Consider the following 23,476-nt stretch of genomic DNA (forward strand, 5'->3'; position numbering starts at 1 on the left):
TAGATAGCGTGTACCGTGTACGTATATACCGTAGCGAGCGAATGAACGAACGGACGGGTGAAAATGATGGGCCGAATGAAACTGGTGTAAAACAGCGGGTAAATTTTAGCCTGAAGAAACAAAGCGTTTGTTGCTGTTGGACGAGAAGAGAATGAAGAGCGCGCGCGCCATTTTCCGCAGGGAGGGGGTGGCTTGGGCCGCTAGCGAGCGGAGAGAGGTGAATCGGCGGAGCGATTTGTCCCGTCTGTTAATTAGTGAAAAAACGGAGTATGAATCTCGAGCGATCGTATATTACCGCGGCCGTAATGGATGGGATTACAGCTGCTGTGTTAAATTAAACCGACCGGCGGCCGCGGCTACGCTACACTACGTTATGTAGATATAGCTACACGCTAACCCGTAGCGCAGGGGGTTTCCCTTCCTCTGTCTATGTATTATCCATGTACAGCAAGTACCGTTACCTATAGTATTTTCCCTCGACTAGCCCGTCTCTGCCCCGAACCATCCCTTTCGCCCACCCCCTTATCCAAAGGTTCGCGTCCGACACAGAGGTGTTCTTCACTCGACATGTAGAATTCGAGGAAACCCGGCTACGTTACGCGTAATTATTTCCGCCGACATATTCGCGGTCCTTGCCTCGCTAGTTCCACTTGCAAGTAACTTTAGCACACGTATACACATCCGACTTGCTTTAAGGATTTCCATGGAATTGTGCGAGCACGACGAACCGTGTTTAGCTAATATCTGTTAACGCGGTTCGACGTGAATTAATGCACGAGCCGTGTACCTAGATATGTTCGAGTTTCGTGATTTTAGTGTTACGAACCTTCTTTGCGAAACGAATGCAGCCAGTTTCTGACCGGTTGCTGGCGGAACGAATCGTGTCCACTGGTTTTCCCCGACCATGATTGTTACGACCATTCGCGAAGGGACGCGGTCGCGAGGAAAACGCGTGAGCGACAGGCGTAAATTCTCGCCACGATTCGTATAATCGACCGATAGTTCCCCTGTTTCGGTTAAGATAACAGAACTAGCTTAATGAATTTAACATTGTATTAACAGGCATTAACCTGTTAATATAGCTTGTACATTTAACACCAATGAATATAATAATAAAAGCGTTACAAATTGTTTAGTGATAAATACAGTTAATGCGTTACAGAAGTTCGACTCGACTTTCTGACATCTCTCGATATATTCGTTAGACTTAGCGACTTTATTCATCAGACCTCTCGATGTATGCTGTTAGAATCTTCGAACGAGACTGACTGCCCTTCGATCATTTCTTTGTGTTCTTGGGGAGACGACCCCCACTACGCTCGAGTCACGCCACCGTTCGCGCCTATGATCACGTGTGCCACCTTCTTTGTGTGGACGAAATAACGGACCGAAATCGACGTTTCTGGAACTCGCTGCTTAGCGACAACTATGCGCTCGTCGATATATTGTGTATTTCGAGCTTATATTTCCTCGTCGGGCAGATAAGGCGATCCGTCTGCGACACTGTAGGTTCGCGAGCGACGGTTAGAAATACGACCTGTACTAAGCCTCGTGGCGTAACCATTATGATGCGACGAAAACGGGTAAATTGTACAGTGGAAAAGGGTACGGTTGAAAAATATTCAGTGTACGTAACGAGAATTCAGTCGCCACGCTATGCAATACTAACTCCGGTTGTTTTTGTTGCCTCCAGGAGGCTGCAGGAACCCGGTCTATCTGGTTCAATTGCGTGCAGCGACGTATCAGTCGTTAGTCAGCTCGCGGGTTGAAGGATGGAAAATGGCGATAAAGCAGAACGGCGAGAGTTGGCATGGCACTCTTCCGCGCAATTATTACGCAATAAGAGGGTGAAGCACGTGTTGCCGGTCCCTACTGTTTTGACCGGTTGGTGATTTACACGTCGCTTACCCAGATATATCCCGGCAATTAATTAACTTATCAATGGCTTGCGACCCCTGTTGCACGGAAGAGTTTAAACGGAGAACCGAAACCGTGCATTTCGATGGTTTCTACCCCATTAGGTTCGCCAGCTGTTGAATGCTCGCAACTCCAATCCTTTCGTGGATTACGTTCGGTTTACTCTGTTCTTTCCATTCGACGTTATTTCAAAGGTCGCGAGCGCATTGATTATTCCGAAGCGCCATAGTACGCGACAAGTATGAACATTTACGAGTCTCCGGGGGATGTAGAGGAAGCCGTTGGCTCCGTGACTTCGATGCCGGAATCCTTTGGCAGCGAATAACGGATCGACTGGTTATCTCGATAACACAATTAGGTGGTCGCGGTAACTCGGACCGGTTGGACAAATCTCTTTTATCTGCACGGGGAGAGGGGAAGATAGCGGAATTTTCTTGCTTCTGCACGGTACACGCTGCGCGTAGTAAGGAAGGGAACATTTACGTGGGCGCGCTAGCTTGCGCGCGCGCGCGCGCGCACGTCCGAGAAGAGGAGGGTGTTCGAGAGAGGAGGGAACCTGGGAAAAGAAGAGAGAGCCGACGGAGGCAAGGAGAGATAGATTACTCCGCCATTCTTGCAATTTCCCTGTCGTATCGAGGCTCGTAAATTCCCGGTGAAATATGCGAAGGGGCGCCTGGTGCGGGCAGCACGCTGCTGCTCTGCTCTGCTCCGCTCCGTTCTCCTCTATCTCTCTTCCTCTCTCCCTTTTTCGCTCTCCACTCACCCGCACATTCGTCCACCCTCCTCACGCTGCCGCCCTTTACTCCCATGATAGGGGTTGCAAGGGGTATGTCTAGCGGGGCATAGTCCTCGGCCTCGACGTATCACCGTCCGGGGTGCGAAATATCCGGAATTAGCGTTATCTTGCGGATCGCCTTGGTGAATCCTGGATTTTCAACCGGCCACGTTTATCGGCCGCCATCGCGCTACCTATCCCACCGAGAAAAACGGTCGTCGCACATTTCGCAGTCAGCATTCACGAGTGCCAGAATACCTTCGAATAGCTACTTCTCTTCGTAGAATGATTTAGGTCATAGGAATCCAGACGTCGATCCATCGTTTTTAGTTTTGTGGCGGCACTCGACAACAAATACCGCCACTCGACGCTAACTATTAACGAACACGGTAGCGCAGTTGTTAGCGTCTTAGGTTTCTAACGTTCGGGACGCGGGTTCGATTCCCGGCGCCCGTGAGTCCGATTTTTCTTCCACGCGTCAAAATAAAAGAATAATTAGCGGTAGCTCAGCAGCGACATCTACAGCCAGCAACTACAACTATCACGGACAACACATACCACCTCAGTCTTATCATTAGCCCGCGACTATTTCCATCGAGCGAGCATTGTATTTTCGTGTTTTACGCTGATACGTTCCAGTTCTCCCAATGGAAAATAGCTAAATCATTGGGATTGGTTGGATAGCGGATGTTGATACTGCAGGCCCGGTGTTATTGCTTATCTGAGGAGCGGCCTTTTCTGCGCGATAGCGGTTGCCCCGCCATAGGGCCAGCATCTAAATCGGAGGGTTGCCGGGACGAGTGGCTTTCAGATACAAGGGGGAGGTGTTTGTCAAGACGATAGTAGAGGGGAAAGTCTGCGGTGGCAGATAAGGGCGAAAGAAGTAGCGAACAGTTGTGGGAGTGGAAATGCTGGAACCACTTTTTCGTCGCTGGAGAACCGACAGAGGGAGGAGAACCGGAGCTTATATCACCGCAGCCGCGACTGCAATTCGGCCCCTATATTTAATTTCGCTGCTTCGGGGATTGTGGATGGCGTAGGTGGTAGAAACGGTAGGGCGAGTAAGAATCGTCGTTTAATCTAACCGTGATCCTATCTTGCTGGAATTTATCATTCGATAAATTGCCTGCGTGTCCCCTGCTACGTCGAACTGCTCGCAAGATCTTGTTCCGCCGATACCTCGAGGACGTCTGCGTGATACACTGTTCCTATGATATTACGATTCTGACTGAAAAACCACCGAAGAGTTCTCGGTAGACAGTTAAGAAATACACGGTAAAAGAAGCGATATTTAGGTGGTAATGGTTTCTGCAGCTAGAGACGGAGTGCACGGGGCAATTGGTGGTTTATGAATCGTAGTGCACCCCGTGTGACTTGCTCAGCTGCGTTTTGGCCGGGTCCAGCGCGGGCCACGACTATTTCCGCGTGATTCTCACACCCTGCTTTGCTCTTAACTTAATGTTGTTTCCCTCAGTCCATTAAAAGCTACGCCACTCGGCTCGTTTCACTTCCCACACTGCGGTTGCGGCCTTGTGGTCGCGCTTGCTTCGCCTGCCTTCTCCCTCTTTCGCGAGAGCGCACGAGAAGTCGTGTTCCATTACCCTCTATGCCAACCTGTTCTTCTTACCTGTTTCCCCTTCTTGCGATACCAACGAAAGTGTGCTGAACTTTTTGCCCCGGCGCGCGCCACCGCTTCTTACCACCAACTTACCGAGAATAATAGTGTCGTATCACGGCGGAGCTTGCTGGTCGCGGCGCTCAAATTTAATTAACACGGTGTAATTGAAAAAACGATTCGTCACCCGAACAGTATCTCATCGTTGATTCCTTTCGCCTAACATTGCTACGTATAATCGTCCTTATTGAGATATGTATAATAATATAATATGCTGGGCTAGGTCGAATGCGTAGTGGAGATGTTTGTATGTGGATATCAGTGTGTGCAGATATACTAAAAAACTAACGAATGTAAACAGACGAATGTAAACAGTTCAGTCGGTTAACAGTCTACAAAAGGTCGCGTATGGAAGAAAGTGCTGAGACGCGTGCAAGTGTGTATCGATGAATATTCTAGAAATCGTTTATAAAATAAATATGTGTCTACGTTAATAATAATACCCAGTGTAAATTTAACGTTTCCATAACAATATTTCGGCCATCGAGATCCACAATTCTCAACAGTTCTAACAAATTTATTCATTGCTCTGACGTTATTCATTTTTGGATCTAGTTTTCTTTACCGTTCTTGGCAATCCTGAGTCTCCATACGAGTTTGCGCAACACAGTATTCTTCAGGAACATGTATATTGTATGAGAATTGTCCTTCCCGTCGTGTCGATGTTCCATAAATATTGTAGGATTGTTGTATTTATTTGGATCGTATTAAACAGGAAACTAAGACAGGTAAATGGTTTACAACACTCTTTCACGCGGGCCATCCCTCTCCACAACGCTGACGACATTCTCTGACTTCTCAACTCACGACTCCCTGTTAATTCGTCTTTCTCCCTTAAGCATCCCTTTGTCCTTTCCCACAGCCCCACCACCTACGTGTTCCGCAACCGTCAAACGGCCAGGGTCACATAGGTCTTTTTTCCGCGTAACAATTCGACCGAAGGAGCGACGGCATGTCGATGGCCTGTCAGCACTTAGGCTTCCACGCAACATTGTTTACGGTTCAGGTATTTCCTAGGCCATCTGTCCACGATGCTACGATATTCGTGTCATGTTGAAGTTATTAAGGGGTCAGAATTATCTGTTTTCCAAGGTCACGACTATATCTCGATAGGAGAATTAACAAGGCCGGTCTATCGCGCGTTCGTTAACAGCCGTCATATTTTAAACGAACCGCTGTGGAAGACGCGGGGCTCACTGTTGCAGTGGCCAGGGGATCCGTCATTTCGTAGCTGCAAGTCTTTCCACCGCGTCCATCTCGTTATCACCGGTCAATAGATCACCGGTTGTATCGCGACGCGTACGTTTCAATCACTCAACACGTTTCGCGATTTTCGCAACCTGTCGGCGAGGTACGTTCGGGCAATCTGAATTCTCGCAGAGATCCAGTTTAGAAGCGATGACAGTTATGGATCTCGGCATCGTAACGCCGTGCCAACCGGTGATGTCGTTTGTCATCCCTCTGCCACCGTATCCACCCCCTCCCCCGCCCTTCTCTCAGCCTGTCAAGCGATAGAGGGGTGTCGGTCGTAACAGCGCGCCAGGATACAACCGAGCAGCCCCAGAACGCGCGTTAACGTTCTACACGTGCTCGCCTAATCCTGAGTACGGAGTTTACTGTTACGTAATGCACCGTCGCCGTGTTACCGCGCACCAGGTACGATATCAACCCCCTTCTGTTTGGGCCATCTTCATCCCTCGCCACCTGTCTACAATCGTCCTGCAGCTTCTCTTCTCTACACGATGCCATGTGTACACAGAGTGGACCTAGTCTGACAGAACTGGCAATACGGAGTAGTTAATATACTGGTTTCTCGTCGTTAGTCGAGACAACATTACATCTCGGCAACCGAGAGCGTGGTCGTCGCGGTGTAATTCTAGCCGGGCCAATCAACCATCGAGGCAAAGCTCGCCGCGAATTCAGATTGATGCGTCCGACTAATTGCGCCGGCCAGTTACTTCGACAGCGAGGCTGTGGCTCGCGCTGCCACCGTGTAATCGAACTTGTTCCTTCGCTGCAAGATCTGATCTTGCTACTCGAAAGAAAAATTCTCTTTGCAGACTGTTGCATCGGGCTGGCAACTATGTGACTGCGGATTTTATCGTTAGGCGGTAATGACAGAAGCTGCAGTCACTTAGTTGCCAACCTAATACGATACATTTTCCACTTTCGCACGAGAAATCGCCTCTTCCATTTGCTCTTCTAACTCGTTTTCATAATTGTTTCTTCGTTCTAAAAATGGATAACTGTATTGAGATACGTAGAACTTTTGTGCTGGACTAGGTTAAATGCGTAGTAGAGATATTTGTATGTGGATATCAGTGTGTAGAGATATGTGTGTGCGCGGCGACTAAAAAACAGACGAATGTAAACAGTTCAGTCGGTCAACAGTCGATGAAAGGTCGAGTATGGAAGAAAGTGCTGAGACGCGTGCAAGTGTGTATCGATGAATATTCTAGAAATCGTTTATAAAATAAATATGTGTCTACGTTAATATTAACGCAAACTGTAAACTTAATGTTTCCATAACAATATTTCGGCCATCAAGATCCACGATTCTCTACAAATTGTAACGAGACAGATAAAGAGGGAGAAATGATGGAACTATTGGCAAATGCAATAGTTGGTATTTTCTGAATAATTTGCAGCATCGCTGTTTTTCTACTTTATACCGATTATCTTGGATTGTTGTCGGAAACGATAATTGACATTCTCCAAGAGCGCGTACTTGGGATTTTTCGAACGTGTTTCAACGTACATCTATTTCTTCCTCGTTCTCGTTTTCTGGAATTCCTGTTGCAGGTGACACTAAATATTCCTCGTTCTAGATTTTATTCCGTTCTAATGGTGCGCGAACGAAATCAAAGCACATCCTTGCAATTAACGACGCGAGATATCCGAAGGAAGGACGAAAAAATTAGTCGCAATAAAATCACCTAGCGGAGTAATCTCGAACCCGATGCCCGCAGCTGTCTTTTTTAAGAAAGCGAAACGGTCGTGAGAAGCGTGAAGAGAACCGGACTCAACATCTTCATCCCGTTTCGCCTCTATCGCAGTTGATGACCGGTTGCTCGTAACGGGCTTCTATCGATCCGATAATACCAATTCGAAAATTACGGGATTTAGGGAGCGATTTAACTGTGGCAAGCATATTCAGCATCGTGGATTTTGCATCTCTCGACACGCGAGCAATCGAAAAGAGATTCGTCCTCCATCTTAGGCCGGACACGAAAAGAGGAGCCGCCGCGACCGTTAAAAGATAACCGGTCCAAAGTTTAATTCGGCTGCCTTTGATATTGACGAGTTAATTAAATCTTTTTTTCCAGCTTAATCGACCTATGACGATGAGAATAAAAAAATCGCAATTCCGTTTCGAGTCAGCGCGTGCTAAATCGCAATTATGCAACCGCTACGTGGCTACAACGTTTTACATAAAATTCTAACAGAACTGGGAAACGATGCTGCTCACGACGAAACTTCGGTTGACAGTGAGTGACGAATGGCGCGTTCACCGCGCTGTCTATGATTGCTTAATTCGCATGCCGATGCTCGAAACCGGCTAGGGCTAGTCAGTTCGTTCTTATCGCGATCTTACTTACTTGAATAATAATTAACCTCGCCGGCTCCGAGTTTCCTTCTTATCGTTCCAACTGTCTCGACGTCGAGTGCGCTTTGTCCACGATAAGCGTATCCGTGTTGAAAATCAAGCGCCGCTCGAGTACTATCGACAAAACGCGAACATCGCTGAACATCGTCCAACGTACATTTCGTTTGAAAAATAAATCATCGTTCGACTAAACTGAAATTCGTTCGAAAGAAGAGATCGTCGAGTGGCTTGTTCTCTGTTTGCCATTTGAAATTTTCCATCCATTGAATTTCCATTATATACATATAATAAATATGTTTAAATTATTGCGAGAAATTCGACCTTCCGAACAATTAAAAGTTAACCCTTTGTGAATATCGTGCTGGCGCATATGCCAGCGTCGGAATAGAGGCGTCGGGACGTTGGAAGACGCACCGTTGGCATATAAATGCTATTAATTTAAGCAAAGGAATTCATCGGCCCGTGAAAAGACTGTACGTGCGGACGAATAGGAAAAAAAAGAAAATTTCGTTGTGCTCGCATGCTTACGAGTTTCGTAGGGTTGCACCCTGGGGGCTATTGTCGTCGGATTCCATAGTGGCAGGCAGCGAGCGTGCAACCATAATCTATTTAGAGGAGGGTTGCGAGGCGTACCGTTCTAGGCCCAAACTCCGCCCTAATACTTTGGGAAATAGTGAAAAGTACTAGGTGCTCCGGCAAGACGATAAATTTCGGCTCATTAAATATTCTAATATGCGCTCACCCCTGGCGGCCATGGTCACGATATTGACTCGAAGAATTCACGTAATTCGGTAGCCAACGATGGAATTACAAATTGAAATTAAAGACAGCAGAGGGGTGCTTCCGCGTCAATTGCTTCCGCGTGCGAAAGTTATTGAAATTTTTGCCGGAGCTGATATTACGAAATGGCGCGAGCTTCGTGATTAAATTTCTGTTGAATCTTTTTTATATGATAATATAAATAATAAAGATTCGCCTTCTCTACCTTACGAATCTACCTCTCGTTTAATATTATATTTAGAATGAAATTTAGAAGAATGTTGAGAATTTTGCTTCCTAATTGCCGAAATAATGGTATAGGAACGTTAAATTTCATTTAGAATTTATATTACGATAGTTCTATATTTATTTGATAAACGATCTCAAAGATATTCATCGATACAAACTTGCACGCTTCTCACCTTCTTTCATATCGCACTGTTAACTGAACAGTTTACGTTCGTTTGTTTTCGAGACGCCGAGCACACACATACTTCCGCACACTGATATTCAATACATACGAGTATCGCTACCACGCAGCTAACCTAGTCGAGCACAAAAATTTATACATATCTCAATAAAGAAAAAGTGTGTGGTGAGGATTAAAAATAAAATTGATTTTTTCTTAGATACTTAATTATCAGATGCTTAACAGAACTCTTCCATCTAGCGATCGTCCTATTTGAACATCTGATAAAAATGAAAAAAAATGTTTTCTTGGAAAAGGAACAGTTTTAATGAGCCGATCGTGGGGCCCGAATCCAGCGTTCTAGACGAGGGCAAACGGTTCTAGGTAAGCGGCGAGCGAGGGAAAAAAAAGGCAACCCGATGCGTCGGATAACGTAATGCAGGAATGTCGCGCTTCTGGTTTTTTTTCGTCGCCGCTAAGTAAGAATGAAAGCGCACAGCCAACGTGTAACTATGCGAGGGAAATATGGGAGAAGGATTCGCGTTCCCGTCATTACGAACCTACTACACGATGAACGTTTTACACGTTCGTCTGTCAAAATAATTCTTTCGATCTGAAATAATCTCTCGGGAAGAATTTTGAAAATAGTAACTAGAAACGTACATCTATTTAAAATAAATGTCGCTCACAGTGTTCTTGTCTTAAATCTAAACTTTCGTAGCTAAAGTTTACGTACTCTATACAGTAAAATATACCCGAGTACCTTTAGGGCCACGGAAAAGTCGTGTACGGATAAAAATAAACATAAACGAAAATAGAAGAATATAAAAGTTACGTAGATATCTGGTGGAAGAGTTGGCTCGTGGTGACACGTAAAATACACAAGCTTCGATCTCGGTTCCGGGACAATTTCGTAAGCCCCACCCCGATAACCCCTACCCTTCTATTCTAACCAGTCCCCCTTTTACCCCCGTCAGAAAATCCCATCATAGCAGTCGGGGTAGAGCGAGTCCATGGCACGTTGGGTCCACCATAGTAAATCAGGCAGTCGCAGGCGGTCCTTCTGATCCGGCCGAGCCAGGCTGCCGTAAGACGCGTCAACTTAGCCCGTCCTACTCGCGCCATCCACACGAAAGTAGTGAAATAACTCGTCTAAGTAACTCTATCTACCCCGTGGAATCGCTTATGGCTCATAAACGCCTCGTAACTTAGCCCGGTGGCACGCGCCCTTGAGAAATACTGCCGTGCACCACAGAGAGAAAAAGAGAGAGAGAAAGGGTAACGGTCGCAGTGTTATCTATTACCGAAACGCGCGCACAGTTCGTTCGGTCGTAGAATATGCGATAGTTTATTTTTTACCGCGTGTGGCGAGTGACCGACATATCCGTGAAATCATCTTCTATGTGGTGATGCTGCATAGAACACGATTGCTGCGATAATTCACGCAATGGGACACATCGGGAACAGGTAATCGATGGAGATTTGCAATTTAATAATTCATTGGCTTTATCTTCTTTGTTGTTTATTTGAAAGAAGGAAGTCGCGCGTGGAATATTTTAGAAGAAAAGATTTTCTTGGCCTTTTAAAGATCGTATTATTAAAATATATATAAATATAGATTTATGATTTTTTGATTTATTATGGTTGTTTTCTGTGACGCCGAGTATTTGATCTTGGAATATACAGCCATCGTAGAAATTGGGGAAATTTTCATTTGTACTTCCTATCTTTAGATAGATATTCTATAGTTATGCATAAGTAATCATTTATTTTTCTCTGGTGAAATTACCAAAAATTCATGCAGCTCGACTAAATATTATTTTTCAACCGATTTATGTAATCTTTACTCTCGTCGATAAATTACGCGGTCCACCAAATGTAAATGGGGTTTTTCGACACGCAGGGCACGCATCCCCCCGCTTTAATTCGCGGCGCAAATTCGCGAAAGTTCATTTACGACAGATCCGTTAAAAACACGGGATAATAGCCCGGTCGAAATGAATCATCGACGGTCGCCGAACGAACGGCTATAGAAATTAATTAAAATTAATGAAGCGTAAACGGAAGTAACGATAACATGACGGATCGACGCATTTACAAGCAACCTACCCTTCCCACTCCGCGATTCTCATAGTGTTAACGGCACGGGAATTTTGCGATCGTTTAATTTACCTCCATTGACAAAACATCAGTTCGCCTCTTTCGAGCGACGCCCAATGAATAAGGTTCTTCGTCCGTGTAATTTCAAAGTTAGAATTTTGTTATGTTCGAAACAACTGGCATAGTAAAATATCGAATATTAAATTTAATACAGAAATATCTCAGATAAATTATTGTACGCGTTGGTTTATTAAACAGACGAATGATAAAATCGTAATAGTCGGAGTATATTAAAATCATTTTAAATATCTGTACACGCTCGTTAGTCGACTGTATAAACTCGTTACAATGGTCGTCCTAGGAGCACGTTCGTCTATTCGTATCGATCGGTGGTATTACAAAAACTGTAAACATATCTTCGGTGTAAGATTACAAGTAACGGCGACGATGTTTTGCTCGCAGTTTGTTTACCTTTAAGCCTAGCGATCCAAAACAACGTTGCCACTTCAAGGCACAACACTGTGAGTCTCTCCCTATTCGAATCTTCTGTTGACTTATGTACAACTACATATTCATATTGTTTATGTAGAATTTAGTACATATTATATTATCTGTAAATAATTCTTATACGATCCTGCTACTTTTATTTTAACCAACGAAAGGACTGTTAATATTCTGAACGAAAAATTACGAATATTACAATTCTTTAGCGTTCTTCCTACATTTAACCCATTGTGCTCCTATATCGAGTGTGACTCGACGTCAGTTTTTATCTTAGGTCGAGTCCCGCCATTTTTTTGTGAAACGTGCGAAAGGAAAGCTATATCAAGATATATCATACACTTAAAAATTACGAAATACAACAATAGTATGAATAAAACTGGTATTTAAATGAATTTCTTTCTTCTTATTTTTTAGTTGAACTAAATTTCAAATAAAACACTTAACGAAATACTAAATAAAATAAAATTCAGAGTGCAAGGAGTCAAAACTTCTTCTGACCAAAGGAAGATACAATTTAAAAATGTCGCAAGGAACACAGGATGAAATATACATGAAGAGATATACATGAAAATGCTTCTCCTCTTTCCAAATATCTTTCAAGTGACATTAAGATTCGAACTAACGTATAAAATTATAAAAAGACATATTTGATATGTAAAATTTCTATCCTATGTAATTCTATCCTCTAACCGTTGCGTCTATGATACGATGAACTTCTAATGTTTGGAAACGCGTATCCAACAGAACCAGAAAAACAGTGATGCACAGTACACAAATTTTCGGGTAGTTCGAAAGTTTCATCACGCCGACGGTGGTGGTGGACACGTACTATATACGCGGAGGTACGAACAGTCGCGTTTCCGCGTATATAAACGCGATACGTGTCCTGCGTTTACACCGTTGATGTATGTTCTCGGCAGCGATCGATCTCTCTCACACGAACTGCTAATTGTGCGGCATCATAACTCTCTGCGTGTGCTTCATCCCTCTCTACCTATTCCTATCTCTCTCTTTCTGTCTCTCCTCTGCCGCCTCCTACCCCCCACGATACGTACACATACACGTGCACCAACATACCATTTCCCCACTCTTCTGCACTTTATACAACCGCGTTAGAAAGCCGTGTATTATTTCTACACGTACGTAGGTGTGCGAGCGTGCACGCTCGAACGCGAGTAAGAGTTGCACTGGTTACACGGTGTAACGCCGCTATTATAGTTGCTGTGTAGTGAACGGCCGAAGAGAGATGGCACGACGACGGGGTGAACACCGCGGGAGTACATTACTGTAACGTTGTTTACGGGGTGGCTCGACAGTCTTTCGGCCCATTGCCGATTACCGACTATCCCATTTCGCTTTATCATCCGCGCTCGACGAGGTCTCCGCTTAATTGCTCGGCAATTTTTTCAACATCGAGCGCGATTACCTTGCCGCAGGGAAACGGACGAAACGTAACGAAGAAATCATCTGTAATCTGTTTCAAGTCGGACACCATTTAACGATACTGAATTTTGTACAAAACTTTTCTATAAACTTTCGTGAGAGCAGTAATTGCGGATTAAATTACTTTCGACAGCTTCGTCTACTTCCTCTTGTAATTACCAATGGCATGAGGAACTATTCTCGATTCCCGTTTGCCAATCGTTTTACCTAGATCGCTGAATTACGTATCGTGCTTGTTCCTTAGACGACCCGAAATTACGCCGTTCGAAACTCAATTCTCCGTATCAATTTGTTCCTACTTTACCATTCTACGTCTCCTTTCCTCTTTTATTCTCTATCTAGCTTCGACTTCATGTTGGACTCCATTACCCTCGTTTTCCGAGAAGAAAGTTTCCACGAGTCGGCGCCTATGAGCGCTGGCAGATAGAAAAAAGAGGGTTGGCTGACAGTAAGAAACGGGAGGAAGAGGCGCGGACGAATAATAAAAATCGCCCTCATAATTCAAGCGAAGGATCATGGCGCGGGATAAGAAAGTATCGGAGGGACGAAGAGGGTGGAATCGCCTCGAGCTTCTTATCTCACCGCGAGGGTGACATTAGCGTTAGCACGGTAATTCTCTGTCTTGGTTGGCGTGTACAGTGTAGCCCGGGTAAAGAAGTCACGCTGCCATCTATGGTCGACTTCATCCACGTTACAAGGGTATTATAATTCAGGTAATTCGTTGAATGAAGGGCTATCCGGGATTTAATGATCGAGAGACGAGTTGCCTAACGACGCGTTGTTACGGACAAAAATTACAGAACACGCCGGAGCGTCTGTATAGAATCTCGTTCGTTCGATCATTCGCGTCTTCATCGTCCGATCGTTCGTGTTAATGTTCTCGCAAATTGAGCGCGCGATGCTCGATTAGACACGAGCTCGTAAAGAGGCGGCAATTACAGAGTAGATAATCTGCAATTACGACTAAATACAGCCATACTAGAGGATGTCGACGATTCGCTAGGTGCTTTATCGTATAAAAATTTCAGCAAACCCCTCCCGGTTGGCTACCGTGATACACGTTGTGCATCGTGTGTCCACGCCGTTTACGTCTTGTTCTTGAAACATTTACTATTGTATTCATAGCAGCGCCGCTTCTGAAATGAGTACAATGGGTAGCAATTGCACAATCGTCGTTTATCGATGCACGATCATCTGGAGAACGATCGGGTAACACGCGAGAAACGACGAAACGCGTCGCCCCATACACGCGCTTGTAATTTGCTACTTTTCCGCCGTACCATACCTCGACTGCACCAGTTTTTCATTTTTCCAACGCTGACAATCTTCCTGCAAGTTTTTTCTTCGAGTTACGTTGCATCCCGATCGCCGATAGTGGCGCGAGTTCAGCACGCGAAGAAATAGAATCGGACGACGAGACCGGCTATCATCTAATCGGACACGAACAACACGCAGATCCAGATCTTCTTTTTATCCACGTGGTTCGGCGATTAAAAAAACGATAATCGTCGAAACAACATGGCGTCATTTACGTCATTGGCGTCGACTTCTCGCCCAAGCAGATCGACGACAAAGAGTCGCGAGAGCAACGCGGCCGCGCGGTTCACTTGAAAGAGGCCAAATGACGTAACGATCGGCGAAGCAGTAAATTCTCCGATGTATTTGTCGCCGGTCGGGAAGAGAGCGCGTGTGTCTTCCCGTTGGGAAGAGTATCGATGGGAGACCAATGGGCACCCACGAAGTTCCTTCGTGTATCCTCGTGTAGCCCGACGGACCGCATTCTTCCCCGTGACTTTAGGCATTGTTCCTGCTAAAGTTCTCCTCTTCTTCTTCTTCTTCTTCTCTCTCTGCGTTGTCTCTCTTCACCCTGTTCGTTGTATCCGTCGCGTCCGACTCTCTCGTTTTAAGACCCACCTCACCCCACGCTCGAGGCTTGCCTCGCCATCCGGCTGGCTAACCGAGCGGAGGACCGCTTATAACAAGCCGGACAGAGCGGAGTTTTTGCCCCGACGCCTCCCTTTTTTTCTCGTTCTTTTTTTCTTTTTTGACTGCGCTAGCACAGCCGAAAAACGCCAACGCTTGATTTACGGCCGCTACGATGACCGACTGTTGTCCTCATTCGCTTATGAGTGCAGGGGCTGCTCGACCCGACCTTGGACCGGCCAGGCCCACCACTACCTTATCCTTCCAAACGTTGCACGAAAATGTGCTCCGGAGATTTGATTATCTAGCATCGCGTGATAAGTTTACCTGACCGATGCAGCAAAATAATTATCCCGCCGGATTGCACCGACCGAGTCTATCTTATCGTACGGCTGGCTGGTTTATTCCTCTGATTACCGATCACCGGGTCGATCAGCGTGATTTATTTAGTGCAGGTTGACGCCCCCGAGCGTCAATTGCTGCTCGCCCCTTTCAATTCCACGTACGAAGCGATGATCCTTCTATTTAACTCCTTTGTTTCTAACAAACTGCTTTCCATCGAGTACTATCCAGACTAAATTTTTCTATTTTATTTAGTAACATAAAATATTCTGTTCGATTACGTAATCGGTTAAACAATGTTTTACAGCGATTTCATAATCAGGTTTTTTTATCTTTCATTCGTATTTAATGTATTTGATTTAGCGATCGATTAAATAATATTTGACGATGTCGTTTCAAATTGCGTTTCAATTGTCTCTATTTCGTATAGTAGTAGAAATATATCCAATTTATCAACTAATTAAATAAAATTTGACAATGCTCCCTCAATCAAATTCCATTTTATTTATTTCGAGTGCCGGTAGAAACAAGGAATTTTGTACGGGCTTTTGGTTTTTCCATCTATCACGAATCGGCCGTAAAATAGCATAGGACTTGGTTCGTCAATGGAGAAGTACGATGACTTTGTAACGAGTTTTACGACTTCCAACACGATTTGTTCGATTGGACATTCTTCTTTTTTTACAGGGTCTTCTTTTTCCAGGTTTTTTCAGCCGTATAAAAACGCCAAAGCGTAGATTTATGGCTTTACAGCGTGCTGCGGTTGTTCCTCCTGACTTTTCGTTGTCGTTTGACCTTCCATAGTTACCGAGACGATTTCGAAGCTGGCCCTTTTTAGGCCTCGCTTATCTACCATTGCCATTGAGAGGGGCTATCCTCGTCCTTGTTCTAGCTACGATCGACGAGTGTACCTTTTTTACTGGTGCCAGTCTTTTGCCAGTTTTTACGCGTTTACCTAAGGACAATAATATTGACTTCCTCCTCGGCACCTAACCTTCTTAGAGACTACTTCTCTTTTATTCCACCAGCTAAAAACTGTCGCTGATTTTTGTTCCACTGCTTTTTATTCTTTTCTCCGAAGACCTTCGAAATTTGCCGCATCATTTAATTCGATCATTAGACGCGAAAGAAGGTATCATATTGCTGTAGAAATTCGAGATTCGAGAATTCGAACCTTACAACTTGAAAATCGCAACAAACTGAAATATAAACTTACTTCGCCCCGAATTTTATCTGTTTTTATTTTATCTGTAGAATACAAATTCACCAGGAAATCCAACCTCTGCAAATTGCAGTTTGCTTCTATGAATAACAATTTGATTACCGCTGCCTCTAAAACTTGGAAGGGTTAGGGAGCTAGATATATGTTACACATATCTACACTTTACCTATATTCACCTTCACCTTCGTTCACTATACTCCTGGTCCTCGCACTGTATCAAGTAAATTGTCATTTTTTTCTTTTTAAATAACTAATCGAACTTGAAAAGTTGAATTTACCTTTCCTTGAACCGGGACAATTTTAACTCTCTGCTTAAAATTCGAATTACCCAAGTTTCACCGCATTAGCAATTCGTTATTATCAAGAACGACCATCGTTCGTGTTTCCTCGGTCACGGATCGGCACCGCGGCTCCTTTATTACATTTGCGATTTCCGCAGGCCTTTAAAAAGCTACAGCTAAGATCCTTCGAAGCGTAAGACGCTTATCGAACAAGGAAAGGTCACGAGAACGCACGAAACGGTGTAAAACGGAGCACGTGAAAGTAAGCGTTCGCTTATCGAGCCACGAATAAAGATCGTAAAGTGTCTTTAAACGGCGTATTGCTAGCCACTTATCGGCGAACGAATCGTTAATGTCGCAATGACCTATGAGCACATTATTTTTGCGTCTACGCATAGCCGAGCGATTCGTAGACGCGCGGCGCTCGTGTTCCAGAAGTTTCACCGTGGCGGCGGCGGCGGCGGTGTTGCCCGCGTGCACACAACGCTCGCAATTAGTCGCAAAAGTTCGTGCTTCGCCTAATAATGGATTTCCTCACGAAGAACAAATTGGTGGAACGATATATCTTTCTGGCGCCCTGGCGAACGTGTGTATTCTTACACGCGAACCACCTCAGATATTTAATTTGCGTGCACACTGACACGCCCGTGGACGCGCGCGAGCGCGCCCTCCTTCCTCAGGACACGTACACATGCACAAAAGGACGGAATAACGTGGGATGCACCGATTTCCATGCGAAACAAGCAAAAAAAAAAAAGCGACGACGAAGTTGCATTTAATTACCGCCGTCGACCACGTTGCATCAATACGACCGGATTCCGGGGAATTTTTTAATCCGCGACAAATTCGTGTGACGGGATCGACGGCCCGCGGACTGTGTACCTTCGTGTCGCGCGACTCAATCGGTATCGTTGCTCGTCCGATCGAGATCGCCGATCGAGATCGAGACCGTCTCGTCGTATTCCTTTTTCGGTTTATTGATGTCTCTTTATTGGAACTGACCAGCGCGCCTCTTCCTCTCCCTCCACGCTACGTGGAAAATTTTTTCTACCGCTTCTTTTTCTCTTTCTGGATTTTCATTTCATTTTGCGTTTAATCGAAGCGCCGTTTCTATGACATCGATGGAGTTTACTTAAAAAAGAATGTATAATAAGAAGTCATAACATTGGTATGCACTTGTTTATGTTTATTTTGACTAGAATGAACGTTGACACGTGTTTTTGTAGACTATTTTGAAATTTGTTTAACGAATGATGTAATCCGAGAACTACTTAGAATATTTGCGCGGTAAGCACGTTTCGGTAATCTAGCGATAAATCAAGCAATTTCGTTGGGAATATACGGGCGTTCCGCATGAAATTTTTAACTCGCCGCGTTTTGGCTAACAAAATAAACGTACATTTATTTTACGGTTTGCCAAGCTTATCATAAACATATACCACGCGCGTCTTCGCTACGCCACGTAGCAACGCTGGTATGAAATTACAATCGCGAAGATAGGTTCTTTGACACGCTTGCCGCCGCTCTTTTATGCAATGGTTGCCCGGGCTTGTCATAAATACGTCGATCAATTCGTTTCGAGCACTTGTTGCCGCGTCCTTCGCGTTACTCCTGGCCAATTTAAACGTTGACGACTAACGAACGTGCTGATTACCCATTATAAATAGGAGCAAGGGTGCGTACCACATTGTGCAAAACGGTAATGAATAAAGACACGACGTAACGCGAAGCTTATATTATAAAAGACAGCAGTAAAGAAGACAGAGTGTAACGCGAGTATATCAGCGGCAGTTTAATTAGCCAATTTATAGCGGATGAAAGTGGAAAGTGGAGAGTCGAAGCGTGCATCAATAAAAGAGAAAACGAAAGCGAGAGAAAATGTTCTGTCGCACGGAGTTTCGATGAATTTTTCACGAACTGCTTTCTTCGTTTAAAACTTCTTACTAATAGTCAAAGGCGTGAACGTTCACGCGGTAGTCGCGCCCAACTAGGAAAATCAGCCAAAAGAAAGCGGCATAAAAGGAGAAAGAACATCGGAGGGACGTACGTTAGAAAGGAGCGCGAAGAGCGTACACGCGCCCGCGGATTAAAGAGTTATTTGAGTCTCGGAGGCGGCCATAACTCTCCCGGGCTATTCCCGTCCCGCGCTCGCTCGCCCACCGGAATATTTTAACATCGGGGGTGGGTGGCTGGCTGGCTGGTTGCCTTTTACTCGTGTGCGTGCATCAGCTTGGTGAAATACACGTACATATCGCGTGTAGAGTTGTGTCGACGGAGAAACGAGAAGAGACACGCGCGCGCGCGCGCGCCAACAGGCAAGTAAGCATACACGAACGCACACCGACACGTGGTGTAACGGGGAAAGGAGGGTTGGTGGGTGAGACGACAGGGTCCGCAACTCCACGCAGCTGACAGCTGTTTCCTCGGTGGGCCGACCGGTCGGTGGGGAGGATTCAGCCTAGTCGCGCCCCTTCTATAATGGCTCCCTTTTCTTCCTTCCCCTACCTACGCCAGTATGGCTGGCATGGGTTTCTCTCTCTCCTAGGCTCGATGTTACGTCACAAGCACACGCCGTCGTTTATCCTTCTCTATAGACCGAATGACGTCAGGGCTACATTCCGTCGAGCGGTGACGTAGCGAAGCGTAGCGTCATCGCCGATACGGCCAGCCGTCGATCGGACGCCGACCGCCAGGGGCGCGCCGATCGCCACGCGAAACTGTTACGCCGATCTGTTATCCGATACACCCGTGCGCCGTGCCACGCCGCTCTGGTTACGCGGATTGCGGAACCATGCGATCGCAATACGTTCTCTTTGATATATGACAGGGTCAACAAGGTTTTCGGCTACTCTCGAAGCATCTAGATTTTCCAACAGTCCCGGTCCACTTTGTTCCACGCTTCCCGAATTGTAAATCTTTCGGACCTGTGTGTGGTCTATTACGTGGATCGTATTCGGGTTCGTTACCCCTTTATTATGTCTACATGAAGTACAATTTCTTTCTCTTAATATGTCGTTCCGTTGTAATTCGAATCATCGTTTCTAACATCACGTAAAATACGATAAAGACATTTCGATAGAAATGAAAAAAAAGGTCAATATCGTCGACTGGATGTTCAATTTTGGCGATAGGAAAAGGAGGTGCGAATAGGTTTTTTAGGGGTGGCGATAGTATAGGTTGGCGATATCGACGATGGCGTAAGTACTTTCTGACCGCACGGTGCCGGTATCATCAGCGATAGGCAGCAATCGTAAAACGCTTGTTTTACGATGGACTATCGCGGTGGGAGGACTGCCGGTTGTGAGCGGTAAGCGTCGAGTGGGGCTCTCACAGTTTACGAGCGCATAACAGACGCGTTTATGGCCGTGATCACGTGGCCCCCGCATACCTATGGCTATATAACCAGGTCCCATAACCCACTGTGGAGTAAACAAATCGTAAAGCTCGGTTTCGGATTTACTGACCTGGCACAATATACGGAAAGCAATACGGAAAGCCAGCCACTTGGCAATGATAACCAGTTCCCTACCACGCTTGAAACAGCCAAGTGGGGGTTCATCATGGTGTGGCGTGCAATTGAGATATCGTTTGAAATACATACAAAAGGAAAGGGTTGGAATCCCGTAACGGCCACATGCAAATCAACGATTTCTGGATATTTCTACATCTACTAAGATTACTATTTTATTCTATTGGGATTTGTATAGAACATTAAATTGAACATATTATAAATATTATTATTTATCTAATAGCAAAAACAACAGAGAAAATGTTGCATCCAAACTGTGTCGGAATTGGTACTAAATTTCTCAGGTATATTTTGCTTTTTGTCTAGTTTCATCTACTCGTACACACACTGTCTTTTTACGGGTTAGTTAATTAGTTGAATTTGTGTCAGTCGATCTTGTCGTTTTTTTTCTCGTAACGGAAAATAAAATTGGGACAATGTAAGCGTCATAAAGTCTCCGGGATAGACCTAAAAATTTGTCTTCCGCTGATTTTACAGAGTTACAATATCTTTCGATCAATGGACCATGATGCGCCCGCGCACACAATACTTCGTCTTCTATGCGTTGTTTCGTTTGTTCTCACGAATGCCGCCAGATGCCAGCACTGCTTTATGACCCTGGTAGTGGCCAACGACTATTCGATCGTTTTATCTTCCACTTACTCTTCGCCTTTACAATTGCCATGACATAATACCCTCTATTTGCCTGCTGGAAGTTTTGTGAAATATGCGAATTTTCATTGGGCAATAAACAATGGTATTATTTAACATTGCGTTATTATTTTTACGCGGCTATTTACCAAGGTAATTCCCACGTCCTCTAAAGTGCAAAGCAAACAGCGAATATGGTGTTTAGCCTTAGATTATGTACGCTGTTATTTTGAAAAATTTAATAACGACCGCGATAAATCAGGGTATACGAAATGTAGGATATTAATTTATCGTCCGTTATTTATTCCAATAAAATAGAAATATTGGTCGTTATAAAAATTACTCAATAATTAGAGGTACGAACTTTGAGAAAACAGTCGTGCGACGTTTCGTTCTTCTTACGTAACATGTTGTATCGTAACAAAGAGTTTTAAGCAAGATACAAGACGCTTTATTACCTTCAATTACACATCGTTTGCCAACGCAGTCATACAACGATTTCCTGTTGTCACTGGAAAAGAAGAAAAAAGAGACGAGACGTGACAGTACATCGTTGTAAAAAGAAATTTGAACTCCTTCGAGCGAAGAGACGAGCAACTCTGCGTAGCCGTAGAGAGCCACCGAGGTGATTTATTCGAGTTAATTCCAATTCCATTGGAGCCGCGAGGGCAGTTGGAGGGGGTGGGAAGGGCGAGAGCGGGTGGGGTGGAGGGTGGATATTCTTATGCAATTTGCCAGAAAGGTTCAAGAACCCGGGAGATCCCGCAATTTATCTTGCCTTATGTTACGCCGAGCCAAGGCAACGGAAGATAGATGGCGTCACTGCTACCAACCCCTCCTCCCTTTCCGTCTCTTTCCCTCTCACTTGCTGCCTCTCTTGGTTTCCTCGCCTCTCGGGTCACCCAAACCCCGTACAGACCCCTGCGACCACCCCTTCCCCCAACCAATGAGGGACGACCGCGGTGGCCATCTTGGATGGAGAGTTATTGAACGAAAAAGATGAGTAAGAAACTTGTTATGGGGGTGCGTTCTCTCTGCGCCGTTGGGAGTTGGGAGGGAGAGAGAGAGACAGGGCGGGCGGGAGGGTAGACGACGAGAACTGGAAGCTGAAGAAGGGTGGCTGCGAAGGGTTGTTGGCGCTATATTGATCAATTGCTTTGCCGTGCTTTGCACTACTTTCCTACTATAATGTAGAATCCCCGTTGGTGGTGCCACGATACCCACTGCGTGGTCGAGTGAGACTAATTATATAACGATCGTGTTCTTGGGAATTTCAGTACTTTCTGGCATTCAATCTTCCACGCTCGGCCCGTCACTCTTTGCTAGATTAATTTCATTCGCACCACGACTTTCCGTTTCCTTTACCCTGCGATTATCGTTACTCTCATTCAGTTATAACCTTGTGATATATACAACGGAATTTAAAATTCTTTCTTATTTTCTGTCTTTTTTCTTTTATTCTGCTCTTTCTCTGTATAATCTTGGAGACGTTTTTAAGGCATTCGGGCACCTTTCACTCAGGCATTTTTATCGCGTCCCTCGATCACGAACGTCGTAATGCGGATATTGATGGCGAATGCGATGGAAAGAGCAACGACGTACGGGTGGTCCTCCGATCGCATTTCACGAATGCTTAACGCGTTCCCGGTTTATGGACGCGTGTGCGCGCGCGAGCTGACCGCGTAACTAAATTTCGCCTTGAGCATTTTAGAGGCGCCCGTCGGCACGCAGGCCGGACTGCGTTACAGTCCACGCATACACGGACCACCGATTCGTGAGTTGTTTAACAATGCCGCAATTAGGTTGATGAATTGTGACAGGCATTCGCAAGTAATAAACACACGCACCGATCGCACAGTATTTCGCGACACACATATTCGCGCGTTGTTCGTTGAACATTAGGGACGGACAGAAGGAAACCGAAAATTTCAATTTGTATGCAAATACATTTGTTCGGTGCGTGTGTTGTCGTAGGTCTGCGGAAAACGCGACTCACTCACGTGCAAACTATTCGCCAGTCGAGCTGAAACTTTAACAACCTTGGAAATTTGCTCGCGTACAGTTGTTTATGCATTTTTTAGTCTAATCGCCATCTATATTCGCCGCTCGGTTCATTTGTTACAAAAGCTTTCACGTTTAATACGTCACGGACTTTATTCGCTTTTTTTATACAAACTGGAAAACACGAAATTCGAAATATATTTGTGAAACTTCTATCGAACGAATAGATTTAATTTGCTTATTATTGTATACTACCTGTTTCATTTCATTTATACTGGGATATGATACATACTTTCACGTTGTTTATTCAAACGTACAATCTTATTTCACAGCTACTTCTCTGTTAAAAGAAATCGAAC

General features: G+C 45.0%; 1 protein-coding gene across 2 annotated transcripts in view; it reads left to right on the top strand.

Annotated features, from left to right (window-relative positions):
• LOC100631082 (homeotic protein antennapedia) overlaps positions 1-23,476 on the top strand; it is a 159,233-nt gene that overhangs the window by 32,941 nt on the left and 102,816 nt on the right. Inside the window, exon 1 of one of the 2 annotated variants that reach the window (XM_003402146.3) lies at positions 10,131-10,609. The exons of the other annotated variant lie outside the window; for it this stretch is intronic. The gene's annotated coding sequence lies outside the window, so the exon portion shown is untranslated. Of the gene's footprint in view, positions 1-10,130; positions 10,610-23,476 lie in introns of those variants that run through there. 2 annotated transcript variants of the gene reach the window in all.

Source organism: Bombus terrestris, chromosome 18 (assembly GCF_910591885.1).
Source record: "Bombus terrestris chromosome 18, iyBomTerr1.2, whole genome shotgun sequence".
Taxonomy (NCBI): Eukaryota; Metazoa; Arthropoda; class Insecta; order Hymenoptera; family Apidae; genus Bombus; species Bombus terrestris.